The sequence below is a fragment of the Pan troglodytes genome, chromosome 12 (genome assembly GCF_028858775.2).
Source record: "Pan troglodytes isolate AG18354 chromosome 12, NHGRI_mPanTro3-v2.0_pri, whole genome shotgun sequence".
Classification (NCBI taxonomy): domain Eukaryota; kingdom Metazoa; phylum Chordata; class Mammalia; order Primates; family Hominidae; genus Pan; species Pan troglodytes.
In genome coordinates this window covers 42694305-42708991 of record NC_072410.2, presented here as the reverse complement: position 1 = coordinate 42708991, position 14687 = coordinate 42694305, and the positions used below count along the sequence as shown (strand labels likewise).

Below are 14687 nucleotides of genomic sequence, written 5' to 3'. Positions count from 1 at the left end.
AAAAATATTTACAAAGCACTTAGCAAGGTATTTGGTTCACAATTGTTGTAAAAAGGACAGTTACTACTCTAAGGGGCTCTGCCTTCTCTATATAAACTTATAAACTTTAGAAACTAATCTGACAGCCTAGCACCTACTAATATTTATTTGCTATAGTTCACCCAGTGTATTTGTACATTTAAAAATATATATCTCATGAAGTCCCAGAGTGCCTGAGGATTGAAAGGGGACAGCATCACAGCTCTAATGCTAAGAGATACAGACCATTAAGGCTCCATCTGAAATCAAGTATCTCTAAAAAAAAAAAAAAAAAATAAGGAAGTAAAATTCAATTTGTGTGAAATTTGATTTGCACAAGTTCTCAGAGAAACAGGAACTGGATAAAGTGAATTTCACCTGTATCGAATCATCAGTCACCTTCAGTACCTAGGAAGGCACCAAAACAACATCTGGCAATCAATTTTCCATCTTTCAGTGCAGCCTGAGGAACTGGGTAGCAACCAGCATGGTATTGTAAAGAGAAAACTGTGTGGGCCAATTCAATTTCCTCCTATGACAGAATGACAGGTCACAGAGATAGGAGAAAAGCAATAGATGTAATCTGCATGAGCCACAGCAAGTCTTTGGATTCAGTCCCACATGACAGTCTCATCAGGGCTTTCTGAGGATTGGGTCTAAATCAGGGTTTGAGGAACTGGGGCCCCTCCTACCCCCACCAGCGTCACCCAACCCTAGCAGAGTGCTGGATAGAAGCAGTGTGATAATCTACTAGAGACTGGAGCATGTCAGGGACGACAGAGAAGATAGAAGGGATAGAGGGAGGTGAAATTAATGCAGACCCAGAGACAGAGTAAGAAAGAGAGAGTCAGAGACAGAGAGAATGTGTGGAAAGTTTCTAGGATTAGGAGACTGTAAGTATAGGTTAAGACACTCAGACAGGTGCAGTTGCTTACACCTGTTATCCCAGCAATTTGGGAGGCCAAGGTGGCAAGATTGCTTGAGGCCAGGAGTTCCAGACCATCCCTGCAACATAGCAATACCCCATCTCTGCAAAAGAAGTAAATAAGTAAATAAAAATTAGCCTGGTGTGGTGGGATGTGCCTGTAGTCCCAGCTACTTGGGAAGCTGAGGTGGGAAGATTGCTTGAGCCCAGGAATTCTAGGTTGCAGTGAGCTATGATAGCACCACTGCACTTTAGCCTGGGCAACAGAGTGAGACCCTGTCTTAGTGAAAAAAATAGGAACAAAAGTAAATAAAAATAGAAACACTCAAGGAGATAAACATGAGCTGGGAGACTATGTTGACAGCAAGGAGCTTCTCATGGGAAGGGAAGATCCTGGTGGGCAGGGAAGCCAAGCACCTCCATGTCACTGAGGATGTAAAGAAAACTGGACAAAAGAGAATACCATTCACAGTCACTCACTCATTCATTGTGTGTGTGTGTTTGTGTGTGTGTGTGAGAGAGAGAGAGAGAGAGAGAGAGAAGGGGAAGGAGGTGAAATCTCAATTAGGAGTTTTGTGAGAAACTATTGGGTTATGAAGGTGGGAAGAGCGGAGTTCACACTGGGAACTCTGCTTCAGGATCATATAGATATTGGAAAGTTTCGTTGTAGATATTGGTGAAACTTGTCCATTGAATTACTGTAGAACTGGAAAAGGAGGAATGAATGTTACTGTTGAGTCAAAGATACGAATATGAGGACCTAAGCTGGATGGACCAGTTTCTCTTTTGCTAGCTGTCCTAGCTCAGATTCTGGACTTGTTGTAAGAAGATGAAGGGGTGAGGGAATATGGGTCACAAATAGCTTTGACTTCAGTCCAAAGAGCCCTCTAATGTAAAGAAGACTTGGTATTTTCTCATCCCAGGGAAATCATGGCCTTATTTTTAACACAATAAGGTAAATTTTCTCATTAGAAAGTTCTTAATTTGTCATGTCAGTAACCATGTCCTTCTAATTGTGGTGCTGTCAGTTCATTACTGCAAAAAAAAATGATCCTCCGTTCTCAACTCGGTCTCAGTTACTGCATCATCGTAATAGTTTGATAATTTTATTACTACTCGAAGGCAAGTGATCCTTCTTTTGTTGACTACTGAGGAGGAAATTGTTAATGACATTAATAGCTTGATAATGTGACACAGAACTCTGGGTAATGCCTAGTCTGTGACTGTGTGGTTTGTCTGGAGAATTGAGTAAGAATGCTGGGAAGAAACAAGAGCATCATGACTTTATGGGATGACTTGATGCCCACCTCCAAGGTTGCTGTGACGATTAAATGAGATAGTGTATATACAAAAATGGGCAATAGCAATGGTTCAATAAATGTTAGCTTTTTATGAAAATCTAAGTTAAACTTGGCTTATTCTCTTCTTTATTGTCATTCATTCTGTAACTAAAAAAATTATTTTTCTTATCAAACACTGGGCAGGAAGGATGAACTTGACCACTTCATTCTTGATACCCATGAAGTCAGAATCGGGTAATGAAAATCATTCATTATATCTGATGCCATAAAATAGGCTTAGAATGATGTGTGAAATACAGTAAATGTTCATTAAATATACGTTGTCATTATTATTAGAAAGGGTGGGGAGACCTAATCGGGGGTGATGACATGAATAAACTTGTCCTATGACATTGACTTTTAATTTATACAAGTTGGTTTTGAAAATTGAAAAAAAACTGACTCCTGATTCTCTCATGGACTTAAAAATTTCATTTTGCACTCCAGTAAGATCTGGCATGGAGGAGATGGACTATGCCTAGTACTGTCAGCAGCCTTTGGAGAAGGTCGTGATCCTGCTAAGATGAGCACAGCATGTAATGTTTGTCCTTTGGAAGCAAACACTTTGCCTTCATTGCAGTCTTCTTGTCAGAAGGAAGATAGAAATGGGAGATGGGGAGAACTTTTTATAATTAAAGAAAAAAAAAAACTTGTTTCATTCTTAGCCTGGGGCTTCCTGGGGCTCTGAGGATTCCAGTATTATTGGAGTATCTGGAGAATCACAGTTCTCTCTAGCTGATCAAAAGTAAAATTAAATGTGAGGCCAGGTGCGGTGACTCACGCCTGTAATCACAGCACTTTGGGAGGCAGAGTTGGGCAGATCACCTGAGATCAGGGGTTTGAGACTAGCCTGGGCAACATGGTGAAACCTGGTCTCTACTGAAAATACAAAAATTAGCCAGGCATGGTGGCGGGCACCTGTAATCCCAGCACTTTGGGGAGGGGATCACTTGAGGTCAGGAGTTCGAGACCAGACTGACCAACATGGTGAAACCCCGTCTCTACTAAAAGTACAAAAGTTAGCCAGGCTTGGTGGAGGGTGCCTTTAATCCCAGCTACTGGGGAGGCTGAGGCACAAGAATCGCTTGAACCCAGGAGGTGGAGGTTGCAGTGAGCTGAGATTGTGCCACTGCACTTCAGCCTGGGTGACACAGTGAGACTCTGTCTCAAAAAATAAAATAATAAAATAAAATAAGATAAAATGTGAATTCTGTATCACTTTATCAACACATGGACCCCAAAGTCTCTGTACTGTAAAGAGATGGCCTCAGGGCTGGGAGGAAAGGCTCAGGTAGCTGAGACAGAAAGGCAAACGGGTTCTAGGGCTGGAGAAGCATCAGCAATAATGGATAATGCAGGGAGCGGAGGTGGGAAAAGGAGTACAAGATGCTTTCTTGGGCATTTTTTGAGGATAGAATTCAAGGGCATGTTTTATATGTGTGTTTCTTTTAAAATTCTTGATGCAAATTACCAACCAGAAAGCCCAGGGTAGATGGAGGGTAGGGAGGATGGAAGGTAATCCATTGCTCAGTAAGTGAGATAGGTAGAGTGCCCCTTCCCCCACCACCACTGTGCCACTATTTTTCTGGAAGCATAAGAGATACCCAGAGCCCTAGGTGACTGGAGCAGCCACAAAGCTGGACACAGGCTAGGCTAGAATGATTTTACTTTGGCTAAAACCAGAATGTCCGGGGAAGTGTGGAGCCCATGGGCAGTTACTACCATTTTCTTTTTATCAGTCCGTCTTCTCATGTGGTTTCTTGGGAAGATGTTCTCACTCAGAAGAAAAGTGAAATTCCAGTAATACCCTCTCCTGACTTCTACACTGAGCAAGACATGGGGGTAAAGGCTTTGCCTAAAAGAGCAGAGACCCAGGAGGAATGGCTGACCTACCGCCCATCTTCCGTCTGACTCCAGTGGGGATGGTTCTAAGATATTGGTCCTAAACGCTGAGACTACTGCTTTGACATTTACTGGAGTCTCCCAACCCATCTCTTAATCTTCCCTTTGATTTTTATTTCTGTGTTCATTGGCTTCTGTTGCTTCTCTGCCAGGAAGATACAGTTTCCTATGCATTATGATTTGAACTCAAAAAACAGAAGGCTATCAGAAAGACAGAAGTTTCTTTTTATCTGAATTCAGAAAAACATGTTGGCTTGGTCTTAGCTAGATGTGGTCAGAAAAAAAGGTGAATAATTGTTTGGTAATTTCATGGGATTTATCGCAAACTTAAATAAAAAGTGAGATTCTCTTTAACTTCTGGTTAAATGCTGAATCTTAAAGTACCATATGTTGAAAACTAGCTATGAACAATCAAATTAAAAAATAAAACGTAAAAATTATCTAGATATGGAAAGCTTGTTGATCTTTCTACATGTCAAATCTTTTCAATTTATTTGAAAATTGGACCAAACTCTGGCAGTTCGTACCATTTTGTTGGATCTTTTTGCCAAATTCTAGGCTTCTAACACATCAGTAGATTCCAGACTGTCACACATTATATCATTTTATACTTTATTTATCTGCTGAGTTTAATTTTGTATTATTTATAAGCAATATCACCTCTCCAGAATAATGACTCTTAAATATTATTCAAAGAAGGTTTGTATTTTCCCGAAGTATTTTTTCTGTTTTTTAATCTCCCTCTGAAAAATACTGTGGGCAGACTTGATTGATATTTGACAAATGAGTCAACTAAGGCACAGAGAGGTTCAGTGACTTTCTGAGGGTCACACAGCATGTTTATGGCAGAGACAGAGCTCTCAGATCTAATTGGTTTTTCTTGGTCATGCTGTCATTTGGCGATGCAGTTTTTAAAGGGGCTGTTCCTGTACACTGCATTTTCACCTTCACCATTATTCAAATCAACTCAGTTATTTACATTGTTGGGCCCGGGTTGGTACTTCATCTGTTAAAATAAAAAACAAAAATAAAAATATAAACTGATGGCATAATACTGCATCCCAAAGCCAGCAATACCATTCCCCACAGGCCAGCAGAGGGTCAGGAATAATTCACTCCCAGGCCTCTGTGAATGGCTCTGTGCTTTTCCCTATGCTACGAAGATTTTACTGTCTCAATGATTTTGTGTTGGACGATTCAATTAAAGATCTTAAAATTTAACGTGTATACTTTTGACCTAACAGTTTGATGTTTAGGAATTTACCTTAAGGAAATAATACAAATAATGAGTAAAAGATATATGTGCCAAAAAATACGTTAACAAGTATGTTGATGATAATAAATAATTAGAAATTACTAATGGCACAAGGAATTGGTAGAGTGAATTACAGTCAATCCACACAATGGAATATGGTATAATTCTTTGAAATTGTAATGTAGATTTTGGTTTATCCACAGCTAAAGATCTCCACAATATTTTATAAAATGAAAAAATATATATGTCATTAACAATATAATTATGGTATACCAATATATATTTATGATACGTACTGTGGCTGAGAAAATCATGAGTGATTTAAATTTTCTTCCAAATAAAGTTTTGAACGTTTTATTTTTGTAATGTATTTTCGTTTTTTTATAATCATAGAGGAAGGTAGGAAAGGAGGCAGAGTAATTTTTATTTTTATTTTTTTTTACTTATCGGCTACATGGAATATTTCCAAGTTAAAAGTTTTTATAATGGAAATGGTATGACAAAGAATATTTGCTATTCTTAAAGTGTTTAAGAAATAGGCTATTTAATGGATGCTGTATACACAAGAATCTATTTGCTTTGTGCTGTTCGTTAGACTGGGATGGGGGGTACAGAGGTTGAATAGAAAGCACCCAATATAACTGCTGCATTATGATAATGCAGCTGCTTGTATATAAAGACATTACCTAGCAAAATTTTGAAATGACTTTTCCCCTGACATGACTAATGCTATTGCTGTTAATTAAGTGACTTGTTTGGAGGAAAAGAATAATTGTGAAATATTTTTCAGTACATTCCTGTCTTCGAAGAGGAATGAGTTCCCATAGTCATAGTATGTATTTATAGAATGGATAATACATAAAACAAATTAGAGGGTAAAACACTATACTCAAAGCATGATTTTCATCTGTAATAAGACAGTGTCAATCCCCTGGAAGATATTTATAACTGAAGCATTGCTTCTAGACATGCGGATTTAAGAGATTAGCATCAAGGTGGTCCCTGGGACAGATCACAGGTAGCACATAGGCTTAGAGAAAGCCCCATTTATAGGTTCTCTCATGGGTTCAAAATAACAGCAGTTGATAATCTAGTAGCTAGTGTTTTTTCTGTGTTTTTTTGTTGGTTTTGTTTTGTTTTTTGAAACCGAGCCTTGCTCTATTGCCCAGGCTGGAGTGAAATGGCATGATCTCGGCTCACTGCAACCTCCACCTCCCAGGTTCAAGCAGTTCTCCTGCCTCAGCTTCCCAAGTAGCTAGGATTATAGGCTTGCGCCACCATGCCTGGCTAATTTTTGTATTTTTAGTGGAGACAGCGTTTCACCATGTTGACCAGGCTGGTCTTGAACTCTTGACCTCAAGGGATCCGCCTGCCTTGGCCTCCCAAAGTGCTGGGATTACAGGCGTGAACCACTGCATTTGACCTAGTTGTTTTTTGTTTTGTTTTGTTCTGTTTTTGTTTGTTTGTTTGTTTTTTAACCATTCTTAATGATCTGGTGCGGAATGGAGAATGGCGTCAAGGCTTAAACTAGCTAAATGAATGCTGTTGAGAATCGGGTTTAATAATATTTATATACTTATTTTTATTGACAAAGGAAATTAACTTATCCTAAAGAAACATCGAAGGTGAGAGAGAATTGCACTGAGCCAAGCCTTCCTGGCATCTTTTATCTGGCACCTCTTTTACCTAGAGCATGGATGGCAAATCTTCATCTAAAGGGTTAACTCTAATCAATCAAACAATGTATCGAGAAGGATCTTGAGGCACTGTCCTGTCTCTGTGGGAAAATGGACCATGGCCGATTCATGATACCTGTCATAGTTAGGTGTGAGAAGAGCAACAATACTCATGTGGTACATTCACCAACTCAGAGCAAAGGAAACTCATTTGGAGGGGTTAGAGGGATTTGTGATATGCTGTTATGACTTTTCGATTGTTACAGACTTAAGCTGTTGGCTTTGTTGACCTAATTTCTCTGACTAAAAACCTTGCTTATAAAATCATAGGGAATGTGAAATGCCTTACAGCCTTGGGTAAATTAGGGTCAGTTTCAGACTGGGGTTGAGACTTTGGAGCCTGTAGTTTCTTCTGTGGAAGCCCAAGAAACTCACTCTGCATTCATGTTTTCTTTCTTTCCTTCCCTTCCTTTCCTTTCCTTCCTTTCCTTCCTTTCTTTCCCTCCCTTCCTTCCTTCCTTTCTTTCTTTCTTTCTTTCTTTCTTTCTTTCTTTCTTTCTTTCTTTCTTTCTTTCTTTCTTTCTCTTTCTTTCCCTCTCTCTTTCTTTCTCTCTCCTTCCTTTCTTCCTTCCTTTCTTTCTTTCTTTCTCTCTTTTTTTTTTTTTTTCAGAGTCTTGCTCTGTCACCCAGGCTGGAGTGCAGTCACGTGATCTTGGCTCATTGCAACCTCCACCTCCTGGGTTCAAGTGATTCTCATGCCTCAGCCTCCTGAGTAGCTGGGACTACAGGCACATGCCACCGCGCCCAGCTGATTTTTGTATTTTTAGTAGAGACAGCATTTCACCATGTTGGCCAGACTTTTCTCGAACTCCTGACCTCAAGTGATCCACCTGTCTCGGCCTCCCAAAGTGCTGGGATTACAGGCGTGAGCCACTGCGCCCTGCCCCTGCATTCATGTTTTCATAAGGTGTCCCTCAGATGGGCTCTGAATATAGATCAAACCTACAGTCCTTGCAGGTTGAATGCAGAGCTCTCACAGGCAATGGAGTTGATTTCTCATATTTCTTCACAATACCCTTAGAAGGTTCAGATGGACTCCCCATCTTATTGATAGAGAAATGGAAGCCTTGAGAATTGAATATGATGTCATACAGTCTGTTAATCATACAACTCAGATATAAGCCCATGCCTTTTTCCCACCTCATGTGCTAACACTGGTGGAAGAGAAGGTCAAACAAGTCTTCGCAATGTATCCAGAGAAGTGAGGCTTTATTTTATTATGCGCCTGTCAAAGTCAAAGCACTTTTATTAAGTGCTGGGAAGAATTTTATATACTAATTAGAATGGTGTGTGTGAGTGTGTGTGTGTTTGTGCATGTATGCACACTCATGTTGTGCATGTATACACACCCATGTTTGAATGAAAAGGGGTGAGAGGAAACATGTAGCAAATTGTTAGCGCTATTGCCTTGGTGGTAAAAATACTTCAAATGTTCATGCATTAGATATGTCCTCATAGGCTTTTTCACAAAGTAACAGGATTTCTGACTCAATTTAAAATCTGTCCAGAGGATATTTATTATTGGTAATTTATAAAATGGATAGTAGAAGACAGGCTGATATATTAGTATATAATTTACAACATTTTAGGGAAAACTATGGTATTTTCTATAGTATAGAAAGATAACATAGCCGCACACCTTTCAAACACTAGGTGCTCAAAAAAGTGTTTTGTTTTTGTTACTTGAACTATAGGTTTTTGCTGTATGATGCAAAGGGTATCACTTTGCAAAAATATTTGCATTTATGAGGATGCAAATGCCACATTTGTAAAAAAAAAAATTAAATGCTAAATGCATCCAGGATACTGACTAATATATTACCATGGTTTTATAAAGCAAATAGTCATCTAAAATACATGCCATTATGAAAAAAAATACAGATGTTAAAAACCTCTATATTGTCTCTTGAGTACCAAATGCAGCTGGTATGGGCTTGAGAACCACAATTAGCAAGCCCTGGGTCTTTCTCTCCCTCTCCTGGGGTGCATTCCCCAACTTCCCTACAGATTGATGTACCCCCACTCTGGACTCTCCTTCAGCTTGGCACATCCTTCATTATGGAACTTACAGCACTGGATAAGAACATTCTCTTACTGCCCCATAAGACTCAGCTCTTTGCATGCACTATGTCTTGGTCATATTTTTTTTTCTTTGGCTCCAGAAAGACAAACATATAGAAAATTTATTCTACATATGTCATCAGTATTTGTCACATGTATGAATGAGATCAGTGATCTTTACTCTATTTCAGGGCCCCAGAAGGCTATGCTCATAAACTGATCTAACCTCCAATGGAGGGTTTCTGACTGGGAGATATGGGGTATGGATGCTAACTGCAGTACACTCAAGTTATTGGAAATGTTGAGCTGGGCACCCAAGATGGCTTACTCCGTTGCATGAGGGTTTATTTGGCGGCTGAACGCTCAACCAGGATGTTGAACAATGGGCCTCATGGCCTCTCCAGAGTAATGGTCTCAGGGCAGCTGGACTTCAGAAATGGTGGATGGCTTTCCCTAGAATGTCCCAAGCGGGCCAGGCAAAGTTTCATGGCCTTTTATGACCTAGCCTTGGAAGTCACACTGTGCCCCTTCTGTATCTATCTGTGATCTATCCATTAAAGCAGTCCTAATTGTACCCAAGAGGAGGAGACAGACACCTCATCTATCACTAGGAGGACTCTTTTTAAAAAGTGAGCCATGTTTTAAAACTACCATTGTCTCATCTTCTCAAAATCAGTTATTTCTACTATCTTTTTAAATTTTAGTTGCAATAGCTTATCACTATTTTGTTGGTTTCCCATTTTTTAAGCTTCCCCAAAGTACCACAAGGGGTAACTCTTTTAATATTTTCCTTGACAGATGCATATTAAGTGTCCACTACCTATCACCAGGATTTTGCAAGAATTTTGTCACACTAAATAAATAATTACAGTGAGCCGCAAGTTACCATTAAATCATTATCAGTAATCACTATCTAAATCAAGAGTACATTTCCCTACTCCCACATCATAAATTCTTGAGTCTCCTATTATTTTCTTCTCTTGAACTCCTGATGCCATTTTTTTTCTGAATTTGTCCAGAATAGGGTCATGCTTTATAATAGCAGCATAAGAAGCACCATTCATATTTGACTTTGTGTTGTACCATCAGGATCGAGGGCTTAGAAATATATCTGAGTGAAATTTCATGAAAACAGGCCATTGAAAAAAAATGTGCATTGTCAATCTTTGGGAAACAATAGAATAGAAATAAAGATGGCATATTTTTTCAGTTTAATGAACCTCGACAGTCACTATTGTGGCTGCCGAAGCGGGTTTGATTGCCAGTTGTTAAATGAGCCTGCATCCCGAAAAGTGAGAGTAGATCACTCAGCAGAGCATCAGACAGATGATATTTGCTTTAAAGAGAGATTAAACCAGTTCCGCAAAGGCCAGTGTCCCACTGCTTCCCCAAGGCAGCAAGTAGAATCTGCCCTTTCCTCTGCATTCTTATTTCCAAGACTTTTGCAGAATAAAACAAGTTCCATCATCAGTCCCTTGTCCACAAACGTAAAGACAGTGATAACACAAGGAAGATTTGAGAGCAATTGAGGAAGTTGCTGAGAAGTGTGCCATGCCTCTCCTGAACTGGGTTGGCCTTGATGCCATCAATTGTTTCTGGAAAATTCTCTGGTCACCAGCCCAAGAGAGGTTAAATGCCCAAAAATGTCTTTATTAACTCACTCAGACTCTGGAGGTATATGTGTCTCCATCCACAGGAAAAATAAGTGACGAAGACTCTATTTATAGGCTCTCAGTAGATGAGACCTACTATCTAGTATAATTGAAAAGAGGACAAAGGTAAGTATCCCCCCAAATAGCTCTCTTCCTCCTGCCTGGATCCAGTTTTTCACATTAGAATTACTGATGGCTGAGAGCTGTGGTGTTCAAAAACTTTTTTACAGAACTCTATGTTCAAACGATATCTTAATTGGAAACCCGTTATAAAAAGCAGCTACTTGTTCTAGCAGAAGACGGAGGAACCATTCAGAACCACTCACCTCCAGGCGATCAAGAGTGCCTCAGCAACCAAGGACTAGGATTTGTCCACCAAAGGACTCGAAGAAGATGCTCTCATTGTTTTGTCAGTTGAGCAATTCAGTAATAGCTGCACTTTACAGGATGTACATTTTCTGCCAGAAACTTTGCCTAATTTTTAGTTCTCATAACCAACATGTACTCTAGGTATTATTAACACCATTTTATAAGGAAGCTGTAGCTCAAGAAAGATTAATAATTTGCCCAGGTTGAGAGGTATAGCCCGGATTCAAATCTAGATCAGCTGGATAATTATTTTTGTGGAATGTTATCCTATGCATGTAGGATGTTTAGCAGCTTCCCTGACCCCTACCCTCTAGATGCCAGTGGCACTGCTACCCCCAGTTGCGATACCTGAAAACATCTCCAGACATTGCCAGATGTCCCCTGGGGTAAAATCAGCCCTGGTTGAAAATCTCTGGCCGAGACCTTGTCCAGAACTGTAGGGATTCATTACCTCTCCTAAATAAAGTGACTTCAGTTCCTTTAGGCAATTTAATTCTGTAGGCTTACACTGTCCAATCCAGTAGTCTCTAGCCACATGTAATTATTTAAATTTAAATCAATTAAAACTACACAAAATTAAAATATTAGTCCGTCAGTCACACTTACCACATATCAATCTGTTGTCCGTAGTCCAGAACCTAGAGGCTACCGTATGGGACAGAGCAGAATAGAATATTTCCATTATGACACTAAGTACTATAGGAGAGCACTGATGTAGGCAAAACTCTGCTAACACACAAGTGAATATCTGGTATTTGGAAATGGGAGATTCATCCCTTATGATTCCTTAGGGGGTTAGGGAAGAAGACAGTCCCTGAAGAACTTGCTGTGCTGACTCTGCTGACAATCAGCAAGCCTCCCCTACTTGGATATTCTCCAGTGTATGCAGGAAGAGAGCAGCCTACATGGGCTCAGTGTCTGCCCATGACCTTCATGAATGCAGAAAAATTGCAGAGACCCTTTTGAAGGGAAACTACAGACCTGTTAATTTCTTCATAAAGGTCAAAGATAAGCAGATTTGCTACCCACAGGGGAAGGATTCAGGGTAAGGAATCCTGGGTCTGACTAGAATTGGGGAAAATTAGCAAGTAAGAGAGCTTGAAAAGTGGTTGAAAAGAATATAAGAACACACATAGAAGACAATTTCCCAGGTCAAATTTGAAACGTGAGGGACAACAACCAGATGCAGGAGCGTGAGCAATCATGTAGTCCTCACAATTTGTTACAGATATGTGCCTTTCATCTTATCCTACCAATAATAGGGGGTCACTGAAAATTCATGTTTGTGTGTTTTATTGCCCCTATGGCACAAAGACATTTCATTAACAGTAGAGCCCTATGTTATAACCAAAGAGGAGGCTGCTATGGGTCACTTGATGAAAATAATGGTTTAATGACAGTTGTAAAGAAAATAGGATCACCAGATTTAACAAATTAAACAACAACAACAACAACAGAGTATCCAGTTAAATTTTGAATGTCATATAAACAACAAATGATTTTTAGTATAAGTAGATTCCATGCAATGTTTGGAATCTACTTATACTAAAATATTTGCTGTTTATCTGAAAATTAAATTTAATTGAGAGACATGTATATTATTTGGCGGCCTTAAGAGAAAGTGGAAGACTTGCAGAGGAAATGTACATCTTCAGGCAGTGAGAAGGGAGGGGCAGTGATGATAGAAAGGAAAGTGCATTTAATTTAATGAATATAAAGTCTTTAATTGGGATAAGGGAAGTCTGAAGACACAAGACAAACTTGATTTTTGCTTATTTCCTATCAGAGCTGAGAAAATGAGAGTCAGCATAATTCTCAGGTACACTTGGTTATAACCAAAGCCAGGAAGTCCAGTTCAATGAATGTATTGAGTGACTCTTGTATAGCAAATATATGATGCCATACACTGGAGAACTGAAATTGTGAAGGCAAAATCACTGCCCCAGAGTAACTTGCTATCTTGTGAAGGAATCACACAATGCAAATTGACATTCGGGATAAACTGGCGTATAAGTGAATCTAAAGCTATGCACAATAAATATGCAGGAGGGAACCATTAGTTCTGCTAGGGGTCAGTAGAACTAATGGGAAGTTCTACTGTGTAGGTGAAGTGATGCTGAAGCTAGACTTTCAGGAATGCAGGCAAGAGTGCACAGCAAGACTTGTGAAGGAACAGGTGTGATCAGGAGCCTGGCCAGTGGTCAGTGATGGTAGGAATCTGGGGTGCAGACAGGTGGGTAGGAAGATTGAAATATGGTTAAAAGACAGGCTGGGGCTGGAACCAAGTCATTAGGGGCTACAGTCTAGGGGCAAAGAGGAGGCATTCGAGCAGGGAAGTAGCAAGATCTAATCTGTAATTTAAAATAGTAACAATAGAACATTAAATGGCAGTATATTTAAAATATTTTGAAATTGTAGGATGAAACTTTGTAGTTAAATATCTTCTTAATATCTCTTTAAAATCATCTCATTTTTGGCCAGTTTATGTGTCATTCATGAGGGGAGCAACAGAGAATAACAGTTAAGACCATGTGCGTTGGGTCAGTTGATGCTGGAATTGAATCTTGGCTCTGCGACCCTGAAGTCATCAGTTTAACATTTGACATCAACCGTCATCTGAAAGACGGCAGAACAACAGTCCCCATACCCCATAGGGATGTGTGAGTTTTAAATAATATAACAAACACATAAAATGCCTGACACAGTGCTCAACAAGTAAAAATTATCATACATTTTGATAGAAATAATGAATTCATTTATTTCACATTTTTACCTGGAGCTCATGCACCTAGCTGGCTAATTTAGGACCTCCAACTCCCTTGAACATTGTGAACTCAGCTGTTCATAGGAGCCCGGGAACCTCTTCACACATGTTCACATCCAGTTCACTCATGGCCGGTGCTGCCTTTGCCAGGCACCAGGTTTTGTGGCACCATTTCTTCTGGCATCAGAATGTCTGCTGCTCCACTGGGCGTGGGAGGCTCCCTGGCTTCTGCTGAGGGCACTTCTGTATTCATGGCCCCCCAGGACTCCTGAAGCTGTACTATTGTCTTTGCTAGTAGTTTTGTTTCTAGTGTGTTCCAGAGTTTAATGAAATTGCTCTTTTTGAATTTTTTTTTTCCAATTCTGCTCTTTATATAACCCAGACATGTGTCTGTTAGGAGCTTGGCAGAAAAAGAACCAAGCTGTCTCCAGAATTGCCCCTCCTCTCTAAAGACCAACCTGCTGAGGGGTTTTGGCTTGCGGCCTATAGGATTCTCAGTCACCTGCTACCAGGAGCGATGTCTCCCCTGCCATGCCCTCTCCTTCCTCTTCCCACCACCCCAACACACTAAGATAGAGTAGGGATCATGGATCCAGTATGACTTCCCTTTATAAGCTGATGCTGCCCATTCGAGTTACCTATTGACAAGCCATTTGTCCCTAAAT

At 39.9% G+C, this 14687-nt stretch overlaps 1 protein-coding gene across 5 annotated transcripts in view; it reads left to right on the top strand.

Annotated features, from left to right (window-relative positions):
• CTNNA2 (catenin alpha 2) overlaps positions 1–14687 on the top strand; it is a 1472650-nt gene that overhangs the window by 850769 nt on the left and 607194 nt on the right. The gene's annotated exons all lie outside the window — the stretch shown is intronic.